This window comes from Nicotiana sylvestris, chromosome 10, assembly GCF_000393655.2.
Source record: "Nicotiana sylvestris chromosome 10, ASM39365v2, whole genome shotgun sequence".
Lineage (NCBI taxonomy): Eukaryota > Viridiplantae > Streptophyta > Magnoliopsida > Solanales > Solanaceae > Nicotiana > Nicotiana sylvestris.
Window position 1 is genome coordinate 35,796,012 of NC_091066.1, and position 27,533 is coordinate 35,823,544.

The 27,533-nt window shown below is 39.4% G+C and overlaps 1 protein-coding gene and 1 non-coding gene across 3 annotated transcripts in view; both read left to right on the forward strand.

Moving 5' to 3' along the window:
• Nucleotides 1-22,964: 22,964 nt before the first annotated feature.
• Nucleotides 22,965-23,071, forward strand: LOC138880542 (small nucleolar RNA R71). Its single transcript, XR_011403276.1, has one exon. It is a non-coding gene; the product is annotated as a small nucleolar RNA R71 (small nucleolar RNA).
• A 4,180-nt stretch (nucleotides 23,072-27,251) lies between these two features.
• Nucleotides 27,252-27,533, forward strand: part of LOC104242775 (V-type proton ATPase subunit F) — a 24,859-nt gene continuing 24,577 nt past the window's right edge. The window contains exon 1 of one of the 2 annotated variants that reach the window (XM_070160438.1): nucleotides 27,252-27,385. The gene's annotated coding sequence lies outside the window, so the exon portion shown is untranslated. Of the gene's footprint in view, nucleotides 27,417-27,533 lie in introns of both variants that reach the window. The other variant, XM_070160439.1, reaches the window with a different exon arrangement.

The following is a 27,533-nucleotide window of genomic DNA, read 5'->3' on the forward strand; positions in this document are numbered from 1 at the left end:
CCTGGTACTATCACTTTTGGCCTTTCTTGTTTTGCGGAAACTTTGCTCGATGATCCCTCATCGACTATCATAGACGGTTCATCACCATTTTTGTTCTGCTTAGACACCGGCTTCTCCTCCATTAACTGCTTATCTGGCTTGGTTTCATGAGACTTGATCATCATGACAGTTTGTGACGGCTTCTTTGTCTCCCCATTAGCTTGTATGATTTCTATCATGTTAGCCTCTTGATGGGCTGGCATTGGATTTCTATTGATATTTGGAGCTTCGGGGTTTTGAACCTCGATTTTATTAGTATCAATCAGCTCTTGTATTGCATTTTTCAAATGCCAACATTTCTCCGTATCATGGCCTGGTGCACCGGAGCAATATTCACAGCTAATGGTGTAATCCAGATTCTTTGGAGGAGGATTGGGTAGTTTGGATTGTATTGGTCTCAGCATGTCTAGCTGTCTCAGCCTGTGGAACAGACTAGTGTAAGACTCTCCCAATGGAGTGTAAGTTTTCTTTTTCTGTTCCCTTTCTCCCCTGAATGCTGGCCTAGGCCTGAAACCTGGTCCGGGATAGGCTCGTGGGTAAGTATTTGGTGTGACAGGAGCACGCCAATTGGTGTGAACAGGTGGCTGATTGTATGCTTGAGCATGGTTAATGGCAAAATGAGGCTCTGAAGAGTGATAGTAGTGTTGGGATGAATCATGGTGGTAAGCTGATTGGCGAGGTCGTTGTTGATTATAGTAAAGCGGTGAACCTCTGGGTCCCGGCCAAATTCCTGAATCAACTACGGTTGCCTCCTCCCTCTTCTTTCTTCCGATTCCTCCTACCCCGCCTTGAATAGCTTGAGTAGTTGCCTTAATTGCTGAATAGCTCATGATTTTATTTGTCTTGAGGCCTTCTTCCACCATACCTCCCATCTTCACTACCTCGTTGAATGATTTTCCAACTGCTGAAACCAAGTGGGCATAGTAAGTTGGTTCCAAAGCTTGGAGGAAGTAGTCTACCATTTCGCTCTCCTTCATAGGAGGATCCACTCTTGCTGCCTGTTCTCTCCACCGAAAACCATACTCTCTGAAACTTTCATTGTGTTTCTTCTCAAATTTGGTCAAAGATAATCGATCTGGGATGATTTCCAGATTGTATTGGAAATGGTATGCGAATGCCTGTGCCAGGTCATCCCAGGTGTACCATCTTCCATGGTCCTGGCGTGTATACCACTCCAAAGCTGATCCACTTAGACTTTGACTGAAGTAAGCCATCAATAATTCATCCTTTCCCCCAGCTCCTCGCATCTTGCTACAGAAACCCCTTAAGTGGGCTACTGGGTCGCCGTGCCCGCTGTATAGGTCAAATTTGGGCATCTTGAAGCCAACTGGCAATTGTACATTAGGGAATAAGCATAAATCTTTGTATGCTACACTGACTTGCCCACCTAATCCCCGCATGTCTCGGAACGACTGTTCTAGACTTTTGACCTTCCTGAACATCTCTTCTTGTTCAGCATTTTTGGCTGGCTTGTCAATTTCGGTTGGGAGATCAAACCGAGGAGCAGTTGAATTGATTTCGGAGGCTTTGAAGGTGGGCTCCGGGGGGTAATATTGGTTGTCTTGGGCCTGAAATGTCGGCTCACTAGGAGATTTGTGAAATGTAGCAGGGGGAGGTGCTACGAAAACAGGAGTCATAGGTGGAGGAAGGTACGGAACTGGTTTTGGAGGTGGAGACTGTGGTGTCTGAGAGGTGGTGCCTCGGTAGTGCTGATAAATGGGGAAACTTGGGGATAATTCAGTGGTGATATTATCCTGAGTTTGGATCATTGATGGAGCAGGGTTATTTGGGTAAGATGGGGGTAACTGTCCTGTAGACCAAGCTTGGTACATTTCAGCCATTTGCTGCTTGAGCTTAAGCATTTCTTCTTTCATTTTCCCGACATCCATCTCTTCTATCTCCATACTTGTGTCAACATCTGGGATAGACATACTTTCGGGTATTGGTCCTTTTGATCTTGTGTGATAGTGATAATATGCCAGTATACTCTTTAGAGAAACTAACTGGTTGAATTCTGAAAATGAACAAACTTGTTAGTTTCGAGAGTTTAACACATATATAATCACACATTGAGATGCAATGCTCCTAGACAAATAATCCCTTTCTATTATGCATTCGCTCGGTTGCTTGTATCGTCCCAGCTTTTGAAATTTTTTATTGTTATTCACTTTTATCTATTACAGATATCTTTATCGTGGTGGTCGACTCTTAGAGATTGCCTATGTATTATGTCAAACATGAATCAGACCTTGCGTAGTTCGGACCAAAGTCAATCATGTTTATTTATTACACAAAGATGGAATTACATTCGAAAACTTTAAGAAAATAGCTTGAAACACACACACTTAAATCAGAATAAAAGATACAATTCATAACATCTCACAAAATGCCCCACTTTCCACTTTTGTTCTCTAATATTGGATTATCTGCTCAATGTGGGGCTTGACCTGGATGGCCTCCCAGCGTACGATACATCCTTTCCAACTCTATTGCTAGATGACGAGCAAAAGTGGGCGCATGCTCTGTAAACCTTTCATAATCCATTCCTTGGCAGTTTACATAACTTTGAGATGTGAAGACTGCCAAGTCGTGGACTTGTGCCCTGAAACCTTGGAGACGTTGGTCTTGGTCTTGCAATTGCTGCTGACGAGTGGTGGCTATGTCTCTGACACGGTTTTCACGATCTAAAGCTGATTCTAATAGAGCTCGGAGTCTGGCCTGCTCTAATCTTGCTTGTGATCTTTCCCTGTCGAGGTCTGCTTGTTGGTATTCTCTGTTGCATCTTCTTGCCTCTTCTAGTTGTGCACGAAGCTGGTCTTCTGATTGCATCCAATAATCTTTTTCCTTCTTGAATTGAGCCTTGTCTTTTTCGGATTGTCTATCCTGGCGTTCCTTGTTAGATCTGGCTTCTTCATTTAATTGTTGGATCCTTTCTTTTGCTTTGCTCAATGCCCTTTCGTTTTCTGCAAGAATGGAATCATAATCTTGCATTTTTTCGAAGAGATTGGCGATGGTTTTTTGATCTTTCCAGCTTCTCTTTGGCGTTTCAGAGACTCTTTTCATTTTTTGGAATCGAGCATGAAGATTTTCATTCTCACAAGCTAGACTCTTTTTCTCGCCTTTGGCTTCTTGTTCTTGCAAATCTTTCTCCAAACTGAGGCTTCTTAGATTTTCTTTTAGGGCATGGATAGTGGCTTTGTACCCTTTTTCTTTTTCTCCCCAGATTAACCGCTCTTGGATTTTATCATTGAAATTTTGAACATGGGGTCTTTTTGTTGGCCTTTTTAGCTCAGGTTCCGGTACATCATCCATGCGAGACCGTTTTTCGAACCACCTTGCATATCCAGGATTTATCTCACCCTTGGTAGCGTCTAGGACTTGAGTATCACTTTTCAAGTATCGGCACCCATTCCACATCTGCTGAAGTAGAGCTTCGGGAATAGTGGCTTCTGGGTGTAATTCGATTACTTGCATACTCAAATCTTCCTCATCAGGAACTATTTGATATCTCCCTAGTTGCCTTAGGACTCTTAGTGGTGCATATGGCTGAATGCTTCTCAATCCCAATAGTAGTAGATAATTATTTGAGGTTGACATATGTATTACTTCTCTCATCGGGAGCCATCCCAGAGTCCATTCAATTTGATTTGCCGTTAAAGCCTTTAGATGAGATACCCATGCTTCTATCCCTTCTGGAGCTTGGTAATTTTTTGTTCTTTCCTCATAGCTCTCGATGCAATTAGCTTTGTTCGACCCATACTGTATGATCTTGGGTTGTTGTTGGAGATGTTCAATCACCCACATTTGCAACAAAATTTTGCATCCTTCGAAAACCTTCGCTCCTGATTTGCATAAAGTCAAAGCCCGATAAATATCTGACAGAATGATGGGGACAAGGGTGTGATTTTCTTTAGTGGTGAGGATTTGCACAATTTTTGCGGTGCGAATATCAATTGTTCGCTCTTTATTTGGGAAGACCATGACTCCTAGAAAAGCCACCATGAAAGCAAATCGTCGGTGCATCTGCCAAGTGTCTTTGTTTTGCTTATTAGTAAGGCCTTTCTCATGAATTTCGAACCCATCTGACTTTCCAAATCTGGAATACAAAAAGTTGAAGGAACAACATCCATTGATGACATTGCTTTTCCTGATTTGACTGCTGATGTTCAGAAGACCGAAGAATCGATGTATTGAAGGAGCCTTTGTGAATATCAAGCTTTGATTTCTTAAACTTCCGTCAAAACCAACATAGCCAGCTACCTCCTCTAATGTAGGAGTAAGCTCGAAGTCAGAGAAACGAAAAACATTGTGAACAGGGTCCCAGAAAGTTACTAATGCCGTAATCAGATCATCCCGAGGCTCAACTTTCATAATGTCCGTGAGATTTCCCAAATGCTTGACGACCCATTTTTGACCGTCTTCGCCCAAATCATACCACCACATTTGAAGCTGACATAGAAATTCCTCCGTACTTGTGGATGAGGGGCTTTGTGTGGTGCTCATTTTGTATCTGAAATTTAATTTTAATAAAGTCAAAATTTATTTTGGAAAATTTATACTAAAAATTATTTTCGAATTTTTTTTTTATTAAATATTTTTATTTCAAAATTTAAAACTATTTTTTTTTCGAAAATTTTAAAACAACCCATTTTATTCCTTGCTTCTTACCATGATTTTATTTTAAGCTGGTCAACAAGCATGTTCGAGGCAAATGAATGCACAAGTAGCAAGTAGGATGCATCATGATGGTCTTTTAATTTTGGGTTCACCTGTCCTAGACAGACCCAACCCCTGTGTTGAGTCTCCAAGGGCAAATGCATATGATGCAAATATTCGTTCCTACTAGGGATCCGGTACATGGCTGAGTTATTCTAAGTGTAAAACCTTAGGTTGATTGTTCTAAACCTGGCTTACCCAAACGGACAGTTTGAGCCGAAGTGGGGGTAACGTACCGGGAGCACGAAAGTCTGCCCGGCCTAGTTACTTGTCCCAACTCCGTCTTATTTGGTATGACTTTAACAGAAAGGTGGGTCACGCGCACGTGTACACCATAAATTCAGAAGACTCAGAAAGAAGGGGGTTTCGTAGCAGTTGTATATATTCACAATTCAAATAATATTAAAGCGGTAAAAAAAAACATTTAGCATATTAGCATATAAACAGTTGAAAATTATATAGTAAGTAAAGCCAATAAAAACAGATATTTTAAGCTTGAATTCTTTAAACCCTGAACCAGAGATTCTGGGTTTTGTCCCCAGCAGAGTCGCCAGAGCTGTCGCACCTCCTTTTCGCCGCGCCCGCAGGGCGCGTGGGGAGTTTTCTCCAATTGAAGGACAGTCGAAACGGGATTTGTTTATTTGTTTTAGAGTCGCCACCTGGGAATTTTAAGGCGTCCCAAGTCACCAATTATAATCCCTGAATCGAGGAGAATATGACTCTGTTTATTATTCTGCGAACCAGAAATCCTGAGTAAGGAATTCTGTTAATCCGGAAGAAGGTGTTAGGCATTTCCGGATTCCGTGGTTCTAGCACGGTCGCTTAACTGTTTTTATTATTGGCTTAATTACCTTGATTTTATTAAATACATTGATGTTACATGTTTTTACTACCGCTTATTGATGACCCTTCTTTGAATCGAATTACGCGTACGTATATTCGTGTTAAAAAAATTGCGGACTTGTGTCACGCGTACGTGTACACAATAACTTTTTATAATATATTTATTAAGCAATCATTTTTCGAAATTGTGTTGGATCAAGAATATTTGTTTTTCTTGAATAATGAACCGTACATCTCGGGTTTTTATGAAATTGATTTAACGCCTTTTGGAAAAATCCTTTTATTAAATATTCGTTCGAAATTGCGCGTACGCATAATCCGAATTTTTGCTTTTAAAAATATAATCAGGGTACGCGAACGTATCCCTAATTGTGCAAAATATTCGTAATGATATTAGGGATTTTCCACAAATTGTTTATTATATCTATACATTTTTATGTGAAAATCATGATAAATTCCCATTTAAGGTGCCCTTAAATTCTTTGAAAAGAATTTACAATTTATTAAATGTTGACCGTTGATTATATTTTCCGAATATAAGTTATATTCATTTCAACTATTCAATTTCAAAGGACAGAATACAAATATGATTAATATTATTTTAAAAAAAACAAATATGACATATATATATATATATATATATATATATATATATATATATATATATATATATATATATATATATATATATATCAAAGAATAAATTGCATATAAAACTGAAAATGAATGATTCATAAAGGAAGGAAATATTTTCCAAATTTTTTTCATGATTTACTTAATGCAAATTCTATTTCTAATTACCATTGATATCAAGTGTTGCAATTGGTACTTATACATCTCGTTTCATTCTCATATAATCGCTTTTAATCTAATAAGCCTAATTATTTGATCAATTTGTCTTATGAAGGTATATAGGTATCGAGTTTATAAGAAAGGAATTATTATACAAGTTAATTCAACAAAATTACCTTACATGCAACTTAACTGTATATCGTAAACATTCATAACATTTTAACATTGTAACAAGCTACATCATATCACCTTTCGCCAACGTTTATACACACATCTATTATCTTATAAAAATATACCAACAACACCATCTTAACCTTATTTAACAATAAATATCACTACTGTAATTTTCTTGGCACTTCTACATCACTTCTTGCTTAACTAACAACAAAATTAAATAATGACCAACATTCATGCCATATTCCCTACTTTGACAATTTAATATGATTAAACTAATGAGATAATGAGCTAATATTATTACAAATCTTTATACGAACTTTCAAAGTAAGACAATTAGCTCATAGCTATCAAATTGAATTCACTACTAATTAACTAACATAAAACAAAAATGAAATTTAAATTGATGAACTTGGACAAATAGAAAACAGAATTTCAATTCAAACTTCATTGATGAGTCATGTTGAATCTCTTTCCAACTTAAAATTTAAAAGACATGTACCTGGTATTGGAAAACAAGAGAAGATGAAGCTGAGAAGCAGCAACAGTAGTAACAATGTAGCACAACAACGACAGTCCAGCAACACAGGAATAGACCAGTAACAGTAGGAATAGTAGTAAACCAGGAGACTATAAACGACTCCAAGTATAGAGAAGAAGTAAAAGGCAGGAAGGTTCTGACTATTTCAGATCTTAAACGAGGCAATGAAACAGTAACTATTCTTTTCAACTTCAAAACTCTCCAAAATGAATTCTGTCCCTGTATATTCAGTGTATCCAGAATGTATATCGGGTGTATACTTCTCACTCCGCCCCCTCTTTTTTTTTTCTCTCTATCTAGTTTTTCCTCTCTTTTTTTCCACCCTTCTTCCTAAATTTTCTCTTCTATTTATAGCAAAATTTTCGAAATTTTCAGATTTATTTTTTTATTATTTTATTATTTTTTTAATTAAAAGAAATCCCACTTACAAATTGCTTTTATTTTTTTAGAAAAAGAAATCCCACCTTTATTTACTTTTATTTTTAAAATTCCAACTTTAATTACTTTATCTTATTTAAAATCCCACTTTTTATTTTTTTAAAAGAGAATCTCACTTTATTTAACTTTTCTTTAAAAAATAAACCACTATCTTTTCTTTTTCTTTTAAAAATGCTACTTTCAATTACTTTAAATTTTTTAAATTTTCAGATATCTTTATATTTATTTTTTAATTCCAACCTTCTTTTACTTTTAAATTTTTTAAAACTTTTTACTTTTTTTTTTTAAATTTTCTACATTCTTTTACATTTTTTTATTTTTTTATTTTTTATTTTTTTAAAATTATTATATATGTTTTTTAAAAAAATAAAAAAAAATAAAAATAAAAAATAAAATAAAATATTTTCGGATTTTTTTTATATATAAAAAAAACAAAAAATAAAACTATTAATAGTGATAATTCACCTTTTATTTTTTATTTTTTTGGTTTTGTTTTGTGTTGGACAAAAATGAAGATGGGGTGTTGGGTTAATGGAGCGGACCGGGTCGACCCGGTTTGAAACGGACCGGGTCATGGGGAAAGTTGGGCAATTATTTGGGCCTGTGGTTTGAAATTGAAGAAGTGGCCCAATCCGATTTTTCTTTGTATTTTTGTTCTCTTTTCTTCTTTTATTTTTCTAAAACTAAATTATAAAAGTACTTAAATTATTATTAAGAACTAAATTAAGTTATAAAAGCGCAAATTAACTTCCAATAACAATTAACGCACAATTAAGTAATAATTAAGCATAAAATTGTTCATTTGGACATTAAATGCTAAAAATGCAAAAGATGCCTATTTTTGTATTTTTTTATTAATTTAACAAATAAACATGTATAGACAAAAATACAAATAGTTACACAAAATATCACAAAAATTGCACACCAAGAAAAATTATTTTATTTTTTGAATTTTTTGGGAGTAATTCTCATATAGGGCAAAAATCACGTGCTTACACCGACTATTATTGCATTGACATTGAGAAAGATGCAAAGGACTTTATACGGAGATGCAACGGCTTCCAGTGTCAAGCACCAATGATCCATCAACCTGGAGAACTACTACATTCGGTCTTGTCACCTTGGCCAATCATGAAGGGGGAATGGACATTGTTGGCCCCCTGCCGTGGGCTCCCGGTAAGGCTCAATTCATACTATTTATGACTGATTATTTTTTTAAATGGGTCAAAGCTCAAGCGTCCGAGAAGGTCCGGAAAAAAGAAGTCGTTGACTTTATTTGGGACCACATAATATGCCGGTTGGGAATACCAGCCGAGATATGTGTGATAACGGGAAGCAGTTCATTGGCAGCAATGTAAACAAATTCTTCGAAGACCATAAGATCAAAAAAATCTTGTCAACACCCTATCACACTAGTGAGAATAGACAAGTGGAATCTATAAACAAGACCATACGTCAAAACCTAAAGAAAAAGGTTGACTGATGCCAAAGGAAAATGGAAGAAAATTCTGCCCAAAGTCTTGTGGGCATACCGTACAACCTCAAAATCTAGTACTGGGGCCACTCCATTTTCATTGGTCTACGGTGCCGAGGCACTAATACCGGTCGAAGTGGGAGAACTGAGCCTCAGGTTCTGATATGCGACCGAAGAATCAAATGGTGAGGCCATGAGCACGAGCCTAAAATTATTGGATGAGAGCCGCGAGGCCGCCCTAGTTTGGTTGGCCGCCCAGAAACAGCAGATAGAAAGATATTATAATCGAAGAGCCAACCTCCAACACTTCAATATCAGGGACTTGGTGTTAAGAAAAATAACACTGCACACCCAGAACCCGAACGAGGGGAAGCTGGGGCCGAATTGGGAACGACCACATCGAAAACGACAGTCCCCGAGTGGGGGTAGCCCTTTGGGCTCAGATAGGGGTGGCCCTTAGGCTCGATAGTCCTCGAGTAGGAATAGCCCTTAGGCTTGACACTTTAAGAAACAAAAGTATGTAATAGCAAGGTAGAAACTTCCTTTCATTTATATGTGTAACGTACAAGATTGAAAACATGTAGAAGCTTGTATTATGTCTAAGGTGGCCTATGCGGGCATGGTTCACTTGACCGTTTGGCCCTTGCAATAAATCCTAACCACCGAGCCTAGACTATTCAAGTACAAAGTTTCCTTCTTTCCTTGCTAAGAAGCTTGACCCAAGGGTGATGACCCTCAGTATTCGAGGTCGATCTTGAGAGGGCTTGGATAATGTTGATGAGATCATTGACTCCGATTTTAAAATCGGTCTTCGATTCTAAGTTAGCACGATTTACTGTTGCCTCGTTAAAAACCTTGCTAGAAAACCCATTTGAGACAAAACTGGTTCAAGGAAAAAAGAGTGCAACGCATGCTTTCATACCTAATAGTCACATTCTCTTTTGGTTTTTGCCTGCAAGTGTTAGTCCGATTCATAATATTATAAAAAGGTGAATGAGGGCTTATCTTAGCAGTAGTACCGCTTTAAGTGCATCACATTCTGGTTGTTCGATAGCTATGCATCATTTCCTACTTTGATTTCGTATGAACCTTTACCGGTAATCTTGATGGAATAAGTTCGGGTGGCTCGGATCATCAAAACCCAAAGGCACAAAACTATTAGGTAATGCCTAAACCTAAAAGGCTACGGCCGCCCTAAAAAATGGCTCGAAGATGCCTAAAGATCGTAATCAAAACGTAAGGCCTTCAACAAAATTCTAAACTTGTTAAAAGGTTACCCTCGGCAAAGGAATCATCAAAGAACACTTAAGCATCTTGGGAAAACTTTCGGTCACCCCAAGTTCTCAAAAGTTTCAAGCAAAAAACTGCATCGAGGTCAGATTCTGTTAAGACTCCGGAAAATAAATGACTTATTAATACGTTTGATTCTATGCTAAAGCATTAAAATATTCGCAATTATAAAAAAATGCTAAGATAGTAGAGACTTGAAATTTCCAAAAGGAGGAAATTTTATATATTCCGGAATATCTTTAAAAGGCCCAACAAAAATGCATCGAACTGAACAAAAACTATGTACATAATACAAAAACTAAAAAATCATAAGGCATTTATGTCTGATCTTCGTCAGAGCCCGATTCGTCACCTCAACTATCGGTGCCTTCAGATTATTCGAAGCCCTCAGAGCTCTCCTCACCTTCGGGTTCATCTAGCTTCTTCGCCTCGACCTTAAGTCTTTTTGCCTCCTCGATCTCAGCAGACAGGTCGAAGCCTCGTGCATGGATTTCTTCGAGGGTCTCCCTTGGGGATAGCCGCCTAACGTACTCAGCAGTGGTCTTTAGGCGAGCCTCATCTACTTCGACATCGGCCTTGTATTGAGCCACCATCTCGTCAGCACCGGCCGAGGTTATCTCCAACTTGGACCTCGTTATTTCAAGCTCTTTACCAAGAGCGTCCCGTTCAGTGGTGGCCGAGCCCAGTTGTGTTCGGGCCTCCTTATTTTGCTGAGCCTGTTTATCAGCCTTCTCCTTCACCACCCGAATTTGAATTTATATGGAAGACATCTTAGCCTGGGCAGTTTCCTTCTCCAAGGCCAACAGATCCATCTTGCTTTTCCACCCATCGGCCATTACTTGGATTTCATCCATCTCCTTTTAGAGTTGGTCAATCTGGTCGATCTTTTGCTGGACCTACGAGGTATTGGCGTTAGCTATGGCAACCGATTCCTCGTTTCGTACTTCAAAGATCTTTACCTTTTTAACCAAGTCATCGTGCTCCCACCTTAGGATCGATGCTTCTTTCTAAGTCCCGTCCATCTCGGCCTGAAGGTTCTTAATAACCCCCTTCCTGCTGCTCACTAAGAAGCTTGTACATATCCCTTTTCTAGGCAAGCTCGTTAACCTCAAGCTCAAGCTGGTTGACCTCAATCGATATCGAAGGAAGCTCTCATGATGAAGTACCGAGGCTTGCAAATAGGTGAAAAATGTGAGAAATATCAAAACCTAAGTAAAAGTTTGAAGGAACATGATGATGCCTTACCCGATTCAGCTCCCGTTGTGCCTCATTAAAAAGGCACAACACATTCACCTCATTCATTTTTTCCTGGTCCTCCTAGGTCACCAGGCATCAGAGATAGCTAGCTATCCCCACAGGAGCAGACAAAACCCGGGCATCGTCCGAGATGTCAAAATAACCAATCTCTTGCAACCGGGGTCCACATTCGGAGTAGGGAACTAGTTGATCAATTTTAGGCTTGAACTCGGCCCGCTAGCTTTTAAGGAAGTGTCCTTCTTTGGACAGTTTGGAGAAATCTTCCAAAGCGAATGACATCAAAGATAGCTAGCTATCCCCACAGGAGCAGACAAAACCTGGGCATCGTCCGAGATGTCAAAATAACCAATCTCTTGCGACCGGGGTCCACATTCGGAGCAGGGAACTAGTTGATCAATTTTAGGCTCGAACTCGGCCCGCTAGCTTCCAAGGAAGTGTCCTTCTTTGGACATTTCGGAGAAATCTTCCAAAGCGAACGAGTCCACACCGTCGAAAAAGGAGTGAATGGATTGTCCATGTTGTGGACTCCTTCATTGGAATTCTTCTTTCTTTCTTGAGCCTCTTCGATCGTGGACTCAGTGTAGGAGGGCATCCTCAAAATCTTAATTATACCGGGCGCTTCCTTTGGATCGGAGTTGGTGTCCTGTGGAGTCTCACCCCGGGTATCCATATCGATCTCTTTAGTTTGAGGGGGGTTGACCGCACGTGTCTTCCCTTGGATGTCTCCTTATCCCCGGTAAAGGATGTCCCGTGGGTAAAAAAATAAACTTATCCTCCAGCTCCTCCCTAAGTCGGAGAAGATAGTCGAAAATCCACTACCCGGGAGCTAGAGCCCCTCCTGGGCTTGCGAGCCACCCTTTTCTTTGGTTTCATCACCTCGGAGCCTGGGGAGCCCGAAGGTTTTCTCTTCAATTTCTTCTTTTCCTCTGTGGCAGACCCAGGCTTCCCTACAACGGAAGGATCAACGAACGTGGGCATAACCTCATCCCCTTCCAAAGGCCTAAGTTCGGTGGTTTTAGGCAAACCTGCAATAACAAAGGTGAAGAGAAAATAGTGTAATGAAAGATAGAAACATATTCAGAAAGAGGCCTTACCATGAGAACGAGCCTCATATCAGCCCTTCAAGAGTCTGCTCCATGTGCGCTCAAAGTACAACATCTGAGTATAGATGCCCTCAATCCATTCCTTTAGCCGGGGAACCACATTCGGAACCCGGACGACAGATGCATAACCATAAGCATGAATGAGAAAAAAGGAAATGAATGAAAAGAAAATCTTTGATGCTTGACGAGAGATTGTACTTACGGGATGCATTCCACTTCTCAGGGAATAACATGTACTCGGGAGGAATTAAGTCTTTGATCTGCACCCGAACTAAGTGTCCCTACCAGCCCTGGTCTCTGTCTTCGTCAATACTCAAAAAAGGGCCTTGCTGGCCCGACGAAGTTTGATTAGTCCCCCTCAGAAAATTCGGGACTGTATAATTGAAGTAAATAATCGATCGTGAATCGACGAGACTCGGTCTTGTTCACGAAGAAGCGAAGAAGGATGACGATCCTCCAAAACGACGGATGGATTTACTCGAGGAATACCTCGTACTTCTTGTAAAAGTCCCAAACAATCGGGTCCATCGGGCCCAGCGTGAAGGGGTAAGTGTAGACACTTACTACCCCTCCACGTGGGTAGTAATGGCATCCTCAGGCCCGGAGACTACTACATCTTTGCCTTCCCAGTTATAGTCCTTTCAGACCACGGGAAGAACGTCTTTGGTCATGGAGCATATGTACCTTGATGCTCCTTCACCCTCTCCTGTTTGTGTGAGGGTTTCTCCAATTTAAAGTCATTTGCAGTTGAGCAGCCTCGGGAATGAACACTTTCTATGGAGGCTTGGCGGCCGATTCGTTAGCAGCCACCTCGGGAGAAGCCATTTTGAGGGCAACTACTTTAGGGGAAAATGCCTCAGTACCGACGATCAGTTGAGAAGATAAAGAGGCAACTTGTTGAGGAACAGATTTCGATGTTTTGTCCATTGTTATCTGGGAGAGGTTTGAAAATTTGAAGAAAGAATGCGAAGTTTTGGAAAAATGGGTTTTGAAGATGAAGAACAAAGTATGAAGATTTGAAGAAACTATGGGTAAAAATCTGGAAATCACTATGAAAATGAAGAACAAGGATGAAGATATGAAGATTTGGATGAAGTTTGATGATAGCCGAAAATCTCGAAGGTAATAGCTTGGTCAAAAAGTATAAAAAGAACAAAGGATGGAGGCTTTTATAGGGAAACATGCGACGCTTCGCACTCGGGGGCAACCAACCAATGAGCGATACGTGTTCGAAGTCAGAACGACATGATTGATGGGATATTTCGGCTCCTTCATAATCACAACATACTAAAGAAGGAACAAGAGAACATTTGTTGTTTCCCATTATTTCAGCAAAACCTGCTCTCTGATAAATGAGGGGACTATCTGTATACGGGTGAAACCGAGTCCAATGAGCACTCTAATTTCCCGATGAGGCAAATGGAGCAGGGATATGACCGTAATGAATCAGAATCAAGATCAGGAGCCTCTCATATCAGGGCCCAAGCTAGACACCTACCGTCGGAGCCTTCGGGACCACGTCCTCCAACTTTGGTTTGAGTCTCAAGACTTCAGATAGCATTATGGAACGATCTCACACGACTAACAAAAATCTATGATATTCGTGTCCAACCGATGTGACGGCCCGTATCGGCAGAAAATCGGTAATTAGCGAGAAAGAAGTTTTTTACCTTTCTTCGAATTGTACCTAGGTCAATACTCCCCTGTTATGTAAAAGGGAAGCTAATTATTCATTAGACACATTGTAACATGCATACCAAGGCAATATACTTACGTTCTCCCGAGAAGGCATAACAATTGAGAAAGAGATGGTCAAGAATCATGTATCAAACAAAAGCATGTTGAGGTCTGTGATAAAACTGACTACAGAATAAAACAAGATAACAGGAGTTAGCATATACCAGTAGAGGAGAGAATAAACATGCAGAAATAGGTAGGTTCCAGAATAACTTGGTCTTGGCTTTCAGCCGGCCAAATAATAGCCACTTAGCACAGAAGCAAGAGAGTGGTTAAGTTTGTAGTGAGAATAGGAGAGTTCGAGTGATTTCTAAAAGGGAAAAGGGGAAGGTTTTTATAGCATACAATAGAGCAGAACATATAAGGTAATGAACCAACCACACGCAAATAAGGTATTAAAAATAAATTAACAATCAGTTTAGGTTGGCATAGATCAATTAATAGGCATAAAATCAGGCTAGCATCAGTTAATGGACTCAATCAGTAGTCAAATAAGGTAAGGAATAATTCCAGAATTAATTAGAAGTCGACTTTAATAACTAGAGCATAAAATTAGGCCAGTAAGGTTAAGTCAAAGGAAAGTAGCATAAATTATTAATCAGATATTGGTCCAAATAAGGTAAGAACAAGTAAATCGAACAAAATAAGAAAGTATTAGTATCGTACAGAAAAGGAAAGATTAAAACTCAGTAAAGGGTTTCAAAACCCTAATTTTGGGTAAGCCATAAAGTCAGCTAAGAAATAAAGGCGAAATAATCACACTGTGTAGTGAACATAGACAAGAGATTTATTCGAAAAGCACAAAGAACGAACTAGAGAAGATCTGAAATCCTAATTTTAGGAAGAACAAATTATTTTAAAGAAACTACTATAGGAATAGTATAGATACACATAGATATACGAAACATTAAAGAAAAAATACTCAAAATTAAGGAACCTTGACAAATCTGAAAAGATCTGGGTCCTAATTTAGGGTAAGTAAAATTGAGCGAAAAAACCTTTAATAAAATGATGAAAAAAAACACATGTAGTCATGTAGAAACATAGATATGCTTTTTTAACGAAAATAAGTACTGAATCTTAACGGATTTCAAAGTATCTAGACCCTAGCCTTTTAGGGTAAAATAAGGAATAAGCAAAAATCTCAGAGATTCAAACCATAAGGAGAGGGAGAAAGAACATAGATGGAAGGAGATGAAGATTCGAATCAGATTTGGTTCAAAACAAAAGAGATCCACTTGCCATGTTAGGCAAGTGATTATGTAACACCATAATCGGTTAGCCAGTAGAGAAAGGGAGCCGGATAAGGCAGGAAATCACCAGATGGTTCCATATCTGGTTGGGAATCAAAGGGATTTGGAGGGGATTTTGGGTGACGACGGTTTAGGGTTTGAGAGTGAAAAAGGGGAGATTGAGAGCATTTAGGGGCGGCAGGTTTGGGATTATGAGGGATTAGGGTTGGGTTTGGTTAAGTTAAAAGGGGCGGATGTATTGTGAGTCGTTGATCTTCTGAGATCAACGACTAATATTAGATTATGGCCGAGGCGGGTTAATTTGGAAGGATTTGGGTCTGGGTTGGACGGGTATGGTTATTGGGCTAGTTAATGTATTGGGCTAGAGTAATTGGGTTACGCTAGGTCCGAAATTGAGTATTTTTAGGGGCTATATTTTAAATACCCAATCAAATCAGTAAAATAATTTTAAAAAATAATAAATAAATAAATAAAAATGTCATTTGTGCATGAAAATGATTTAAAATAATTACTTAAAATTATAAAAATATAAAAAGTCATTTTCTATATAGATAATATAATTATGCATATATATGAGCTATTATTGCAAAAAATGTGCAATTCTAGCCTAAAATGCAAATGTAATTATAAAAATACAATTAAAATATTTAAGCGCTATATGGGCATAAATAATAAATTTAAATAATTAAATCATCATAAAATAAGATGAGGGATAATTATTGGATATTTGTATAATAAAAATGCAGAAATAAATTAGTTAAAAGCCTTTAAAATTATAGAAAAAATTATAAAAATACTTGTGCATGTTTGTAAATGCATGTGCACTATTTTGAAGATATATATGCAAATTAAAAATATATGAGGGAAAATTTGGGTATCAACAGTTGCTCCTCTTTACCCGGAAAGGATGAAAGAATTGTCGGGTAAAGAAATGATGACCGATTTTGACTGAATGGGGGTGTTTTAAAATATAGGCCAAACCCCGGTCTCTGAGCTGCTTACATATCCCTGGTTTTACAGGAATCAGGCTAGGTGTAGTTCTGGACCCAACGGTGAATGAAACCGATGGAATTGTTATGGGAATAATCGTATATTTCAGAAAGGGTTCTTTTGGGAAGGATACTATCGGATGGGTTTATGCGAGGGTGATGAAGGTGAATCTGAATCGTAACGAATGTATCACATGGCAGGTATTTGAACGGTCATGGAGTGAAGGCGAGCCATTGATGAGGGTCGGTTACGTTCGAAATAATGGCAGGGCGTAAATGGCATGAGCGAAAATCAGAGCGAAGGTTGCTCCTGTTTAAAAAACGGTCACTTCCTGATTACCTACAAAACTTAAAACACTATGCATGCAAGTATATAGATTATTACGAGAATTTAAACATGATGCAAATTCCCTTTGGACCATAAAGATTGTCTTTGGACAGTGATGATGGCGTCCTTAGACCATGACGTCCCCGGCCATGAATCATGATATACGAGATTCGTAGTCCATGAGATGATATTCTCGGGCCATGAAAATGGTGCCTCTAAACCATGATGCCTTTGAATAATGATGTGCAGTATTGAGAGATCCTCAGGCCATTACATGGTGTCTTCAGGCTATGAGGATGATGTCTTTGGACTATGACGCCTTTGAACAAATTGGCTAACGTTAACCCGTGAGTGCAGAGACATGATACCAAAGGTAATAAAAAGACATAGCTTAGCCTTGTGTAGAGTTTTAGGGTAGAGCTTAGCCCCGAGAGAAGAAGATAATACAATGTTTAGAGCAAAATTTATGTAGAGGGAGACAATGCTTAGTCTCACGAGAAGGCAATGCTTAGCCTTATGCAAATATGGAGGCAGGGCTTAGCCTCATGCAAGATTTGAGACAAAGCTTAGTCTCATGCAAAGAGAAGGCAATGCTTAGCCTTATGTAGAAGGCAGGGCTTAGCCTCATGCAAGAAAGGGAGACAATGCTTAGTCTCATGCAAGGAAGGCAATGCTTAGCCTTATGCAAATAGGGAGGCAGGGCTTAGCTTCATGCAAGAGAAGGCAATGCTTAGCCTTATGCAAATATGGAGGAAGGGCTTAGCCTCATGCAATATTTGAGACAGAGCTTGGTCCCATGCAAAGAGAAGGCAATGCTTAGCCTTATGAAAATATGGAGGCAGGGCTTAGCCTCATGCAAGATTTGAGACATAGCTTAGTCTCATGCAAAGAGAAGGCAGTGCTTAGCCTTATGCAAATATGGAGGCAGGGCTTAGCCTCATGCAAGATCCGAGACAGTGCTTAGTCTCATGCAAAGGAGAAGGCAATGTTTAGCCTCATGCAAGATTTGAGACAGGGATTAGTCTCATGCAGAGAGAAGGCAATGCTTAGCCTTATGTAGTGAACAAGTAGAAAATAGGAGTAGAATATTTCTTAGCTAGAGATATATTTGCATCTGATGGCCTGATTGTTATGAGGATAGTGATTTTGATATGCGTATATTTGAGAATACTCCTGTTATGTTCACTGTGCCTGCATCCAAAGAAAAATCATGAATTTTGTGCCTGCCCCAGTTTAATCCTTCAACCGTACTGCGTGCAACGAAGTTTGTTGGATCAGCTCCGGAATTTTGAGAATCTTTCTCAACATTCTGCCCAGTTACTTAACCGATTTCTGACTGTCTGGCATATGATGGCGTCGGCTAGACTTGTTCCGGAATTTTGAGGGTCCTCCTTAAAATTCTACCCCAATTTCTGGTTTTGGGGAAATAAAGATTTTATTAAGATGTGACCAAACCCACAGGGCTGCCTACGTATCCCCTCTTAAATAGGAATCAGGTCAAGCGTAGTTCAGTTAGATGATGTCGAACTCACTTAACAATATTTGCCACTTGGCTAATTTCTCGGTTGGCATGGGCTTTTGAAAGATGTATTTCAGAGGGTCCATCCTGGATATAAGGTATGTGATATAGGCATAGAAGTAATGCCCCAATTTCTGAGTTGTCCATGTCAAAGCACAGCAAGTGCATTCCAGCAGGGAATACCGTGCTTCATAAGGTGTGAACTTCTTACTCAAGTAGCATATGACCTGCTCCTTTCTTCCTGTCTCGTCATGTTGTCCCAAAACACATTTGAAAGCCCCATCTAATACGAACAGATAGAGTAGCAAAGGTCTCCCAGGTTCTGACGGGACTAGGACTGGTGGTGCAGACAAGTATTCCTTGATTTTGTCAAAAGCCTTCTGACAATCCTCGGTCCAACTGGTTTCAACGTCTTTTCTCAACATTTTGAAGATGGGTTCACATATTACTGTGGATTGTGCTATGAAGCGCCTGATGTAGTTGAGGTGTCCCAGGAAGCTCATCACGTCCTTTTTGCTCTTTGGTAGTGGTAACTCTTGGATAGCCTTAACTTTGGACGGGTCCAACTCGATTCCTCGGCGGCTGACAATGAATCCCAACAACTTTCTTGCAGGAACCCCGAATGCACATTTTGCAGGGTTTAATTTTAGATTGTACCTCCTTAGCCTGTCAAAGAACTTTCTCAAGTCTACTATGTGATCTGCGGCCCTCTTGGATTTGATGATGACGTCATCAACATACAACTCTGTTTCATTGTGTATTATGTCATGGAAGATGGTCGTCATGGCTCTTATGTAGGTAGCCCCAGCATTCTTTAGACCGAATGGCATCATTTTGTAGCAGTACACTCCCTATGGTGTAACGAAGGATGTTTTCTCTATGTCTTTTTCGTCCATCCAAATATGATGATAACCCTCAAAGCAGTCTACAAAGGATTGGAGTTCATTTTTAGCGCAGTTGTCGATCAGGATGTGTATATTTTGAAGTGGGAAATCGTCCTTAGGACTTGCTCTATTTAAATCCCGATAGTCAACACACACCCTGACTTTCCCATCTTTCTTCGAAACCGGTACAATGTTGGCTAACCAGGTTGGGTACTCAACTACCCTGAGGACTTTGGCTTTGATCTGCTTAGTGACTTCCTCCTTGATTTTCAGACTCATATCTGGTTTGAACTTTCTGAGTTTCTGCTTCACCGGTGGACACATTGGATTGGTAGGCAACTTATGGGCCACTATGGATGTGCTCAGACCGGTCATGTCATCATATGACCATGCAAAAATATCCTCATATTCTTTCAGGAAACGAGTGTACTCTTCCTTCTCCGACAGTGATAAATGTGCTTATGCGAGTCTCTTTGACGGTTTCGAAATCTCCCAAATTAATTGCTTTGGTTTCGTCCAGATTGGACTTAGGTTTGTTCTCAAAATTCTCAACTTCTTTGACAACTTCCTTAGGTACTTCATCCTCTTCTTCTAAGTCACTATCCTTATATTGCATTGTCTTATTACATGTTACAGTTATCGGTTCATCAGGAAAAGTAATAATAACATTGTAGAAGAAAAATGTGAAAGGTAATAATGAATAATAAATAGCAATGCATTAATTAAATTTGAAAATATCTAAAACAGGTATGGCTCGATGACTCGAGCAATTATTTTGAAACAAAATGCGTCTTTAAAACAAAATTACTGAAAATATCTTAAATGCCTAGCATGGCTATTAAAACAAGTCAGGCTAATTGCTAAGCTTCCAGAAACTCGGTGGGCCCGGGATGGTATGGCAGTCCAATTCTTGAGGATAGCTCCGTCCTCCATGGTCTAAATGGTGAGGCCTTCTTTCTCCTCCTCCTCGTCAACTATCACATTGCAATCCATATTCTCAAAAAACAAGTTCCTCAAACCAGCCAAAGCTTCCTCCTCTGCGGATCCCCATATTGTATCGGCCTAATGGAAAGTCTGACTCAGATGCGGTATTGTCTTCTTGAGAGGGTAATAAGGACCACACCATGGTGGCGACCAATCATTATATTCTTTCCAAGTATACGGATTATCCCAGCCCAAAAGTTGTGTCGTGACGCTTTAACTGTATCGGTTTGGTAATGCCCTGGAGTTTCTTTCCAAGCCCTTTGCCGGGTTCATACCCAGACCATGCCAATATGCTTTCTATTTTGTTACTCCACCACTTGTCATTCTCAATTGAGTTGACATGCTCAATGCGGTGATAAGTCTCTCCACCCAGCCTTCTTCTATTCTCGACAACCGAAATAGTTTGACTGGTGTAAATGGGGTTACTTCCATCCCTATGAATGATTACCTCCTGATAGTTCCATTCGAATTTCACGGCCTGGTGTAGTGTGGAAGCCACAGTCCCAGCGGCATGCATCCAAGGTCGTCCCAATAGAGGATTGTATATAGTAGATATGTCTAGTACTTGGAACTCAATATCGAACCCGGTCGGGCCCATCTGCAGACAAAGGTTAATCTCCTAAATTGTGGCCCTTTGAGACCCATCAAATGCCTTCACATTCATACTTCCTGCTCGTATCTCATGGAAATCATTGACCAACCTTTTTAGAGTAGTCAATGGACAAATGTTGAGGCTTGGACCCCCATCTATTAAGACCCTGGCGATGAATTTGTCCTCAAACTGTACTGTGATATGTAATGCCCTGTTGTGACTTAATCCTTCAGGTGGTAGTTCATCCTCGTGGAAGGTGATCTTGTGACTCTCCAGTACTTGCCCTACCATGTTGGCCATCTCTCCACTGGTGATGTTGTTGGGTACATAAGCTTCATTTAACACCTTCATCAGAGCACTCCTATGCGCCTCAGAATTTTGCAGTAGCGATCGGATGGATATCTGGGCGGGTGTCTTGTTCAAATGATCGACGACAGAGTATTCTCTTGCCTGTACTATCCTCCAAAGATCATTTGGACCAGTTTCAATGACGGGTTTTTTGGTAGCAGCTTCTTTGCTTGTTCCTCCCAAGTTTTCGGGTGTATAGATCCTTCCAGTTCTGGCCATTCCTTGTGCGGTACCAGATTCTTCCATCTTTGCTTTTTCTTTTCTCCTAGCTTCAGCAACGTAATCCCAAGGTATGGCGTTGGATTTGAAAGGAGGTGTGGATGCTACTGTCACGGTGAAGGGTGTGGATACTTCTACTTCAAACGGAGCTGGTGCAGTTGCAATTGCAGGTGATATTACTTCAATTTCAAATGGGATTGATGCAGCTACTTCAACTTTGACTGACGGTTTTATCTATACCACAATAGGAGTGAGTGTAATTGCAATTTTAGGGTCGTCACCTTCCCGAATAATCCCAATTGACCCTTCAGGATCTCATTCTTTATCAGTTTCTGTCACATTTACTCCTTCACCCCTATGATCCGGGAGGGGATTGTTGCGGACATTAGTGTCTTTTCTTTGCTGAAGCTTTTTCTACTACCTGTTCTGGGAGTTGTTCACCTTCCTTCTCCTTACCCTTGTCAACATGTGCTTGGTCGATTACAACCTCGTTGAGCTCTACTAACTCATCTGTCTCTAATGTAACTGGAGTAGCTGGAGTAGTTGGTGTTGTCTCTCTCCTAGATTGAGCAACTTCTTGCTCCCTGTCTAAATCTCTCCCATTCCTGAGACTCACTACCATGAGCTAATTTGGGTTTTACTCCTTTGGATTACTGTTTGTATCTGCAGGAAATGTTCCTTATGGGCGATTATTCAAGGCCATAGATAGTTGTGCCAATTGAGTTTCAATGCCTTTGATTGCAAAATCATGTGCAGCTAGCTTCTCTTGCATCTTTCCATTTGTCCCAATGAGTTGTTGCAGCATACCCCTGATTTTGATCATGCTACTATCCTGTTGTTGATGAGGTGGTTGGTAGGTCAATTGTTGTTGGTGTTGCTGATTATGGCCCTGTTGCCTTTAATAAGGCACGACTTGGCCTTGTGGTCATGCTCCTCCTGTATTGGGGTTGTGTTGTGGGTGGTTTGGTTTGTATTGCTGGTTTGTTGTTGGTCCCCATTGCTGCCCACCTTACCTCTGACCTTCAAAATTATTGACATAGTTCATATCTTCTTTGAAACCCTGGTTTTCATCCTCTCCACTCCACGAGCACACATATGACTGGTTTATACACGGAGTGCATAAGCCTCCATTTGTGGTATCAACAATGTGCACCTGTTTCGCACCCATCTCATCGATTTTCTTTGTCAACAAGCTCATCTGGGTCATAAGAGTGGCTATGTTTTCTGCATGTGTATTGTTTGGGTCAAGAGCGACAGAATGCACTATTGAAGTGAGTGTTGTGTCTATCGTCATCCAGCCTTAATTTTGAGACATCTTGTCAAGAAAAATCTTGCACTCTATGAAAGTTTTGCTCAAGAGTGCACCCCGGCAGAAGCATCTACATTGGCCTTCAGACTATCAGCCAAACCCATATAGAATCTTTGTCCCAGCATCTGATTTGGAATGCCATGGTGAGGACACTTCACCAACATACCCTTAAACCTCTCCCAAGTTTCTTGCAAAGTCTCAGTCGGTTTCTGCCTGAATTGCAATATCTCATCAATCTGCCCTGCAATTTTGTTGGGTGGATAAAACTTGTTCAAGAACTGCTTGACTAGTTCCTCCCAAGTAGTAACGGAGTTTATTGGGAGCGAATTTAGCCAAGTTTGAGCCTCCCTAGTCACTGAGAATGGGAACAATAATAATTTGATTGCCTCAGGGGTCACATTCGGTTGTCTTTGAGTGACACAAATTGATAGAAAGTTCTTCAGATGTTGTTGTGGGTCTTCGATGTATGACCCGGAGAACAACCCTTTATTCTGCAATGGGTGCAGCATGTTGTTGGTAATCTGAAATGTCTCCATTTGTATCTGAGAAACTGCATTTGCTATGGCCAGGTTATCAGCAGTTGGTTGTGCCCAATCATAGAGAGCAACTTCCGACACAAGAGGTGCTACCACTCTGACGTTTGGGTGATCTCGATCATTCCTGTTGTCTACGTCACCCATTTCAGTTTCAATTTGTTCGTTTTGTTCTAGCTGTTTGCTCTTCTTGTTAGCCCGGTTCAATATCCGATATGCTTTTTTCGGGATATGAGAGTCCTTCAAAGAGTTCACCAGTTCTCAAAGAGCTTCTAGGCATGCACCTGGATCACAGAAGAGTTCGAACGTGAGAATTTAATGGAAATTTTTTTAACACCACAGAAAATTGATCTAAACTAATAATCCTAGCAATTCTTCTAAATTGAAATAAATAACACCATTAGTTCCCCGGTAACGACGCCAAAATTTGATCACACCCAACTATGCCTTATAAAAAGGACTCAACGGTCACCGAAAATATATAATCTGGTTCAGTCCGGAGTCGAATCCCACAAGGAACTAACCTATTCACTACAACTTTTACCACTGCTAATGATAAACTCAAATAATTTCCGGATGCACGATTTTTGATGGATAATGAGTAGAATTTAGTTAACTAAGGAAAATAGCAATAAAACTAGCAATAATCAAGAATAGAGTTGAATTCAATGGTAAAATGGTCTAGGGTTACTGATTTCCCCAATTGTCGGATTAATTCCTGACACGTTAGCTATAATCTCGCTGTAACACTCTATAAGAAATATGAGTTCTGGGTTACCGCAGTTATCTCTCGATCAATTACGATAATTTACTAGAAGCATTCTCTCGAACTACTCTAGCTAACAATTTATGCAACTCAGAATTATACCACCAAAGCTTCGTTATCTCTAACCCTGCTTTTAAATTCAAGTAATTAATCTCTTTTTAACTTACCCAAAAGTAGTGTTGTTCAACAATAATCTAACCAAGTGCTCTTTCTCAAGCAACACGAGATAACTAGACACGATTAATCAAGGGCCCTTTCAATTAATCACAAGACAACACGTAGTTGAACAATCATAGAGTAAAAACGGCTCAATTATATCAAAATATAGTCAAGACTTCATCCAACAATTGGTTCCATCAACCCTAGATGACAGGTTTAGCTACTCATACTAAGAGATAAAAATTCACTAAATAAAGTCATAATCAACAATAGAATTAAAAAGAAGAAGAATAAAACTCTAAGGAAAATTCTCTGTCTTTCTTCCGTGTCTTGCCTTCAAATTCTCTCTAAAAACAACTATATCTCTCTTTAGGACGAAATAGGCTTCACATATGTTTAGGTTAGTCGCCCTGGAAATTACATAATTGACCCTGGCTTCTTGGCTCCCGTTTGCCCATCCGCGGTCACTGATTGGACCGCAGATGGACCGCGGATTTGACAATTGTTCTGTCCGCGGCTGCGGATCTGACCGCGGAGCTGGTACTTGCTCTTCTTTCTCCTTTTTGACCTTGCTATCCTCCGATTAGCCTTCCATGCTCCATATTGACTCCAAAACACTCTTTAGCTTCCTCCTAGCTCGGAGTGACTCCTGCAAAACGTAAAACTCTTAATTAGAGCATTGTGTTATCTTTTACATTCAAACATTGATAAAGTGCGGCCAAATTAGAGTGTAAATAGTATCTAAATTGCATAATTATCGTCTACTATCAATATGTATTATAACTGAGTATAATTTTCAAGAATATATAATGTATAATATAAAAATACCTTTATTTAAATAATTATTTTTATATTATATACATGGAATAATATTTTACAACCTTTATTTTCTTTCATTCTCAATTGTGTAAATAGTTTTTTGAATTTGTCTTGTTAATATTAAAATTATATTACTAACAAATTATTCTTATTAATTTTTTTACTATGCTCATTATTTTGTTATTCCATCATTATATATGCTTAAATACTTTTTTATTTTTTTAATTTATATATAATATTTATTAATTCTATAGGTAAGTTCATAATGTAAATTAAAAAGGGGAAATCATAATATTAAAAAATTTAAAAAGAAGATAAATGTTTATAATTTAGAGGGTAGGTATTTGGCAATCTAAAATTTGGAAAATTTAGTTGAGTGACCTTCTAAGTGTAATAGGTATAATTCAGTGACTTTGTTGTTACAAACGAAAGAAAAGTGAGTTTAGAAGATAATTTAGGATAGTTGAATAACCATTTGAGTGATGGACTCTTTCAAATACGGTAAAAACTTACCTGCACCGGATGTTTACACCAAGTTTAATTAAATTAACCATAGGAGATATAAGGTCTTCTAGGATTTTTATTTTGAATAAATAAGAAACAAAAAACGGCTAGTAGAATAAGAATAACTAATGTTACAAAATCTTAGGGCTACTGTCATCCTCTTTCTTTTATTTCCTCGCAATCATCTTCTGCATTTTTGCTGCATCTTGTGACTTGAATCTTATGTAATTTAGTGATCACTGTGTAGAGATTCATAGTCTTCCCTAACCTTTTCTAAGTTATAATCTTATTTCTTTGTCAAATACTTAGGAAGAATCTTGTTTTCTTCTTTTTCCATACATAGTTATGCAAATAAACACAAAAGCTGTAAAACCCATAACTTGAAAATTTTTAATCCTTGAAAATAGTCTTACCAATATTGACTAATCACTATCATTCATAAAATACCATTTTACACTGTTAGGTCAGGATGGAACTCTAACAACAACAATAACAACAACAACCCAGTATAATTCCACAAGTGGGGTCTGGGGAGGGTAATATGTATGCAGACCTTACCTCTACCCCGAGGGGCAGAGAGGCTGGTTCCAGGAGACCCTCGGCTCGAAGAGGCAACAAGAGACACTATATTAGTACTATCAATATACTCATAATAAAACAACATAAAATACCATAAAAACCATAACATAACATAAATACCATAAAAACAAAGTAACAGCAATATAAAAGATATAGGAAATACGAGAAAGATGTAAGGTATTAATACACAGAAGATAAAGCACATCATCAGTAGTTGATCAATAGCATTCTAAGACTAATTTCTAACTGGCTAGTCTCACTCTAGTGCGCTGTAAAAAAGACATCACAATTTCCCCTAACCTACAACCTTAATGCTCGATCTCCACAATTCCCTGTTTAGGGCCATGTCCTCAGTAACCCTAAGTCGCGTCATATCCTGCCTGATCACCTCTCCCCAATACTTCTTAGGTCTCCCTCTACCTCTCCTCGTACCCACCACCGCCAGTCGTTCACACCTTCTCACCGGTGCATCAGTGTTCCTCCTCTGAATGTGCCCGAACCATCTGAGTCTTGCTTCCCGCATCTTGTCCTCCATGGGGGCCACCCCCACCTTCTCTCGAATATCTTCATTTCTAATCTTATCCTTCCTTGTATGCCCGCACATCCACCTCAACATCCTCATCTCTGCAACTTTCATCCTCTGGATGTGTGAGATCTTCACCGGCCAACACTCGGTCCCATACAACATAGCAGGCCTAACCACTGCCCTATAAAATTTACCTTTCAGTAACAGTGGCACTTTCTTGTCACACAGGACTCCCGTCGCTAACCTCCATTTCATCCACCCCACCCCTATACGGTGTGTGACATCCTCGTCGATCTCCCCGGACCCCTGAATAAACGACCCCAGGTACTTGAAACTACCCCTCTTAGGGATGACTTGAGAATCAAGCCTCACTTCCACTCCCGCTTCCGTCGGCTCTGCCCCAAATTTGCACTCAAGGTATTCCGTCTTCGTCCTGCTCAACCTGAAACCTTTGGACTCAAGGGTATGTACAAAAAAATAATAAAAGTTAACTATAATTAAGCACTAATAATTGTAGTTAGATTAAATAACAAGTTTCATTATCTTGTTAGTTTGGTGTTGCGGATAAGTTTTTACGATAGTCTGGGATCTCTAATTTATCACTCGTCCCCCAGCTATTCGATCTCTGAGTTAACAAAAATTATCACCAACTAAGCCTAGAAAAACTAAGGTAAGCTTGAAGCCTCTGTCAACAAGATTGGGTGCGTATGTTAGTTCAACTATATTATCAACATTTTGACTGTATATTCTTTCATCATCTTAAATTGGTTTCGGATTATTTCTCACTTTCTTTGTTTTCCCTTAATTTGCATCTGATA